Here is a 6,657-nt window from a genome sequence, read left to right as displayed (position 1 = left end):
AGCGACAGTGGCGCGCCAGTACGTCCGACGGGGCGGGCCCGTTCGTATTTTTGGCGTCCCTGGCAGGCCGGAATCAGGAAAGCCACGGCGCGGTCCGGCGGACGGCTTCGGGCGCCCGCGGAGCGTTCGGCCACTTGGAGGAAGAGGCTGCGCCACGCACGCACGCACACGGTCCTGATGGAAAAGCCCGAGGCGTTTCCTGCTGCGCCGCCGCCGCCGCCGCTGGCCAGCCGCCGGAAGAGAGCTTGCACTGAGACCGTGTTTCTGGATCAGAGCACGTGGCCGTTGCCCTTGTGGGCATCTTTTAGAATCTTCCATCAGCCTAGACTCTAGACTGCAGTGGTTCTCAACCACTCGTGTTTCGGGGACCCCTTCTGTATCAGCAGAAGTGATGGGGGACCCGATTCACCAGGGGAGGGAGGTATTGAAAGATTACTATGACAAAAAAGTAAATGAAAATAGAAAAGAAAAGCTAAATGTGTAGGATCCACTGCTTTGAAGCTCTGAACCAACGAATAATCAACCCTACAGACTCAGTGCACACGGTTTGGTCTATTTAGCCTTGTGGAAAAGCCAGCATAAATAAAAAGAAAAAAAATGACCGCACCTCCACGTGGTGAATGATGTTGATTGGGGCGAAGCTCTGGTGGTGCTGATGATACTGATTTTACGGAACGTGGTTATATACACATTTGAGCATTTAACCGCAGCGCCCTCTCGTCTATAAACGTTGAGCCAATGCATGCAAAATTTAACGTGATTACATACGCATTTGACCGCAGCGCCCTCTCCTGTATACACGTTGAGCGGTTACATTCAACGTTTCATCCATGACATCCCCAGCTCTTGAGTTACTACCGCATCTCAGGGCCCCCTACTCGTCCCGCAGTCGTGGCCGAGTGGTTAAGGCGATGGACTAGAAATCCATTGGGGTCTCCCCGCACAGGTTCGAATCCTGTTGACTGCGAAAACATTTGTTCTTTTTTTAGGAAGACAGATGGGATGGCAATCGATGTGAGCACGGACGCCGGACATGGCTAGATCCTAAGGAGCTTCGCCCCTCAAAAAAAAAAAGTAAAAAGACACGTTTATTTGTTTAGTTTGACTGACGGGAAAGGGCTTCGGGGACCCCAAAAATACCTTGAGGGACCCCAAAGGTTCCGCGGACCGCCATTTGAGTACCATTTCTCTATAATATGCTATTGAAGTTGGACGAAAGGTGAAAGGTCGACAGCATACGTGAATGCCGTGTAATTTCGTTCGTCATGTCTGTTTGGGAGCGCTTCTTTGGGAGCTTCAACTAGTGAGCTCTAAAAATCCACGCGCTTGCCAGGGACACCTTAGTAGAAGTAATAAGCATCAAATGCATAGAACAATGAGCAGCGGCTTCGGGGACAGAATGAAAACAGTAGGGAGGTTCTTCGGTGCCTTGTGTCTTGCTCCTTGCACCTTCAGTGGCTTGCGCCTTCAGCGCAAGACCGTTTATAACACCTCGGTGCCTCGTGAGCCAACGCACGGTGGAAGGCATCGAGCGGGTGCTGGAGGCATCGAAAGTAGACGCCCCGTTGTTCTCATCTTGCTAGAGACTATATACAGTCTTACGCAATGGTCTTACCGTGTGACGGCGTTACACGTTTCGAGCAAGTCGAGCCAGTGTGTGTATTTCCAGGTTATTATCGTCCAAACACGGGCTTCGAAATTGCCAACCCTGTGGCTTTACGTCTAGTGCATAGGTGCGCAAACGTTTAGGGACACACGCCCTTAAAAGTAAATTCTCTTTTTCCTTAAATCAGAGCAAATAATAGAAAGTTTTAGTATGGCGTATAGGAGCAGACAGAAACGCTGTGTGTTAGCGTTAGCGTTGCGTGCTCCACGCTGCGCTTGCGCGTCGTCTCCGTGCGCCAATTCAAGACGCAGTTTGGGCTCCCGCGCACGCGCAGTTGGAACACGTAAGGCTAACACAAGCGCACACTTGTGCTTGCGTTCGCATTGTATACACACTACTAAAGCTCACTAATGTCTGGATGAATTGCGTACACACTTAAATCTGTTTTTTTTTTGTCACTCATTACTTACGGATATAATTTTCACGATATGCGTACGTACACCGAAATAAGGACAATCTTCTGACGTTGTTTAATGACGACTCATATTCCCTCTCCGCCTCTAAATGACACGTTAGGGGCGGTTTTTCAAATCAGGCCGTCGGCGTGGGACCTGCATATCTACGTGTCAATCAGCTTTCCGCTGATTAATGCAGTCACTATTCCATCGCCATGTAGTCAAAAATAATCAAAGGCAATCAACTACGGTTTCAATATTTTGAGTCTAAGATCAACTTTCTCCAAATTTTTTTATGCGCGAAGATCAACAGCAGCTCTTAAAATAGAATGTTGCGCATGTTGAGTAAGTTTTCACTCTGTTTACCACATTGGAATCTCGCCAGTATACGCTGGGTATGCAGTACAAACCTGTTATATCAATGGAAACTGCGCTTGTAAAAAATATATGCTAGCTGGAATACTTTCTAAAAGATGTTTAATGATACCATTCAGATATAATCTCTTTTATATTATTGAGTAATTTACCCTTCTTCATTGTTCGAGGTAAAACTTGATTCCTGAAAAAAAAAATGTACGTAATCCGGGTTTTAGGCTTTTTACGCAAACTGAAAAAGTGCAACAGAAAAAAAAAACGTTTTTTTTTTCTGTCAAAGTAGTTGCTCAAGTGAATTGCTGTTAAAATACAAAACACACCGCAAGAAATATCTAGTATACAATACTGATACCGGAGTAATTAAAAAAAAAAGTAATTTTGAATATAAGATATATTCTAAACCGGGTCTCTCTTACGTCTAATAAAGATTTTGAAGAAAAACAAAAACAGTAGACATTACGTTTACGATAAATTTATAATGTTTTTGGTAGAATCTTAGGTCACTGTAAATGTTTGTAACCATATTATCTCGTTGTGTTTCAGTAATCCAATTGAATTATAAAGGTGCTTGTTTCATGAAATGGCTTCCCAGCCTACAAGAAGAGGCTCAGTATGTGACTTGGTTCATTGAAATAAAAAAACTGGTTCACAAATTAGCGAACAGAATACAATAAAGTAGAAATAGACCATCATCATGTCAGTCTATTCCCTAATAACAACATTGATTTATGAAGACAAGATGAGGGCTAGTCAGAGAGGGCCACGGTAAACTCAGAATAAAATAAGATCATTGATCGTGTGCAAAAAATTATTTCTTTTTTGATTAATGAGTAAACCGGCGTGGCGGCGGAGGCTTCAGTTTTCCTAAGTACGCGCAGCTAATTTGGCTTACAAAGATTTGTGCCTGTGCCTTTTAACACATTGCTTTTTTTCTGTTTTTGTGGGGAGTCATTTTACAAGAAAAACAGCTTTTAATTTATTGGAAGTACCTGAAACATACACACATGCACGCCCACACAAGGTAATATGAGTACTAACTATGGCCAGACACGTAGTATTCTGTAGAAAAAAAAAAGATAAACTTTGTGTTTTACATAATTTTTCAATATTGGTAAAAAGAAAACTCTATGCATACTCTGTAGATGGCACTACTCTCTGTGTCAATGTGAAACGGTAGGTCGCTTAAAAAAAATATCGCGCCTGCTCCAGTGAAAAACTCAGATAACGCAATGACACAAAAATGCGATCTGCGTTGGGACACTAAATTCAAGACGTTTCATGTGCTCAGTGTTCCGGCAAGTTCTGATATTTCTTTTTTTTTTTTTTCAGCAAAACGTTATTTGAGTTTCACAATAACGGACATAATAACTGGCGCTCAAGAATCATAGAGCGGGGCTGTTAGCCAGCTTCACATGAATTCTGCGGTAGCGCAGCATGAGAGCATAGTAACACTCAGGAACATTTCAAAGCGAAAAATGCCACCATAATCAATATGCATGTTGGTCGTAGAGGTATGCACCAACTCATGTTTACAAACAAACCGGAGCGCCTCTAGTGGCACGCCACCGGCGCCGCGCATGCGCGATGGGGTGTGGGCAAGAAGTGCCGCGTCCCGCATCAACAAACCATTGGAATGTGATGTTCTCGGCGTCGGTGTGAGCCCCCTGCTCTATTTCGTGTTGGAATTGTTGATTCTACGTCTTCCTAGCAACGAAATTAACGAGGCTCGTTACACCGCAAACCTTTGAGTAAAAATAGTGACGTGCGGCGATTCATTCGGCGTGAATGTAGCGGAATGGACGCTAAAGCCTGACTGACATGATGAGATTCTGCTCGCTATTTTCAGTCACGACGTCGCTCGGGCTGCAAAAGCGTGGACGGTAGCTATGATGCTCGATGTCGATACTGAAAGTCGCAAGCAGAATCGGACCAAGTGAATTAGGTATAACAAGTCGGTGACGGCCACTGGTAACAATGATCAACTTCTCCTTGAATCAACTGTTTACACCCAGCCTACTTCCCCCAAACAACCTTCACACTTGAAAGTATTTTGAGGCTTGCAGTTATTTCTTACCGTAACGTTCGATTTACTGGCCGCTGTCGTGAGCAGACGATAATTTGAATGATCAGTCGGCCGTTTGAACGTGAAGACAGACTGAACGTGGTCCGCGGGCAGTCTGAACAACTTGACGGTTTTCCCGTGTTCATTTTGAAACAAAGCGAATAAATGTGACCACCACAAGTATCCGTGAATTCAACCAAAAGTGCTTCCCGCGCACGAGCAATCCTGGTCCGACGGTGTATGGTGTTTCTTTTCACGACACCTATCGACGTGTTCGGGCGAACCGAGCAGGCACAAAACACCTGAACACCGATCTTCACACCTTTCCCTGCTCTTTTGGTATAGCTTCAATTGCGGAATTTCACGACAATGCAGGTTTTAGTATGGTTCCTTCCAAAACAACACAGGAATGCCCGTCCGACATATGGCGACTTCCACACACTCCCCTAGACCGGAGGTACGCCCGAAGCGCCACCATCGCGGTGTGACGTAACAGAATTGACCCCGTAAGTGACTGCGTCACAACATGGCGTCTAGGTCCAAACAAACCGTTGCTAGGGACGATGCTATGGGCTAATGCATGGAGACTCCACATGAGGCCAGATTTTTGCTTACAAGTAAATATTGTTTTTTTTTTTGTAATCAACCTAACTTCTTGATATCTAATTATGAAGATGTTCTTGTCGTCTCAGTGTCGTATTGCAATGATGAAAGTCAGTTCTGAGGTATTACACTCCGCTTTGCTTTGGCAGCAGACGACACAATATATTTTCTGGCCTTTGTTGCAGCGGGCGTCTTCATTGAATTGGGTCAGTAAACGAGCGACAAAAACAAGTGCATCGCCATGGCCGTAGAGGCCTCCGCAATATGCGTTTTTTTCTGTGAAGAACCCAGCTTAGTTCAGAGGGGTGAAAAGGCCGTAAAATCAAACCATGTCATGCAGATCAGTTACGTCCACGACCTGAAGTGCATTTCCGGCGTAGTGCAGTGCAGGCCAGGATGAGAAACAAATCGTATTCCTTCAAGGTAAGTCGTTTGCTATTATTATTATTATTATTGAGGTTGTCATGTTAATAAAGAATTGCATGTTTATCGTGATTTCGCAGTATTTTGCTTTTTGTTTTCCTTGGTATACATCAAATTCTGTGGATGTACTCTTTTGGTGAAGATCTCGATCGAAGCCGCGATGCGAGTATAATCTGTAAAAAACTCACCTTACGTCTTTTATCCAGCTCTTTCGCGCTTTGGGGTCTTGCGGAATTCTGAATAAACTGCTAGAATCTTTCTTCACGCGATGATTACAACCAGGTACGAAGCACCCTCCCACAGCGCGAGTCCGCAAACAAAATTTGGGATCTCAGCCGATCGCCTGAAGTGCTTTTCTCACGGGTGCAATGCGATCTTTTAGCAGATGATCCTCTCGATCGACGCCCGGACTTTCGATAAACCATAAATTGCATCGCACCCCACTATAATTCTTATAAGTGTCTGAAACTCATCGTATTTCAAACAAATGAAATATCAAAATATCGTTTTTATTCACACGATTCAGACGCCGGCGCCAGCTTGGTCGGCGGGCGTGTGGCAGACGGCATACTTCTTGCATTCGTCGTCTACTGCAGGCATCTTGAGGACCGGAAGTTGCAGTCGTAAATATTTCAAAAACAATCGATTACCGACACACTTCTGTCGAAACATATATGACATTCAAGCTTCCTGTATCTGTGATTTTAAGAAGTTTAAATCCTACTCCTGATTTTTCAACGGTCGGGTTTTCGAAGCGAAACCTAGCCACATGTATTTGTCCATAACAACGACCCTAGCAACGGTTTGTTTGGACCCATGACGTCACACTTACGGAGTCAATTGAGTTGGCTTTTACGAGGCTATAATATTTAAAAGTCTACTTCTCTCTCTCGCTCTAAAAAAGGAAAAATAAAAGCGTTCTAGGTCGTGAAACGAGCGAAACCAAAATAAATATATTTTGCGTTCGATCTCTCTCCCCCCCAATCCCCCGCTCTTTTTCCTTTTTTTTTTTTTTTTTTTTTTTTTTTTTGTTTGAAGAAAACCAGTTTTAAGCTCTCACCGCACAAAACTTCCTTTCCCGATGACATTGCCGCAACCATTTTAGAACTAGCAGGTCAGTCGCGATATATTAT

The 6,657-nt window shown here is 44.3% G+C and overlaps 1 non-coding gene across 1 annotated transcript; it reads left to right on the top strand.

Moving 5' to 3' along the window:
- Nucleotides 1-885: 885 nt before the first annotated feature.
- On the top strand, nt 886-967 carry Trnas-aga. The gene has a single exon. It is a non-coding gene; the product is annotated as a tRNA-Ser (tRNA).
- Nucleotides 968-6,657: the final 5,690 nt, after the last annotated feature.

This window comes from Ixodes scapularis, unplaced genomic scaffold (assembly GCF_016920785.2).
Source record: "Ixodes scapularis isolate PalLabHiFi unplaced genomic scaffold, ASM1692078v2 PGA_scaffold9__187_contigs__length_104089568, whole genome shotgun sequence".
NCBI lineage: Eukaryota > Metazoa > Arthropoda > Arachnida > Ixodida > Ixodidae > Ixodes > Ixodes scapularis.
This window is presented reverse-complemented; position numbering and strand designations above follow the sequence as displayed.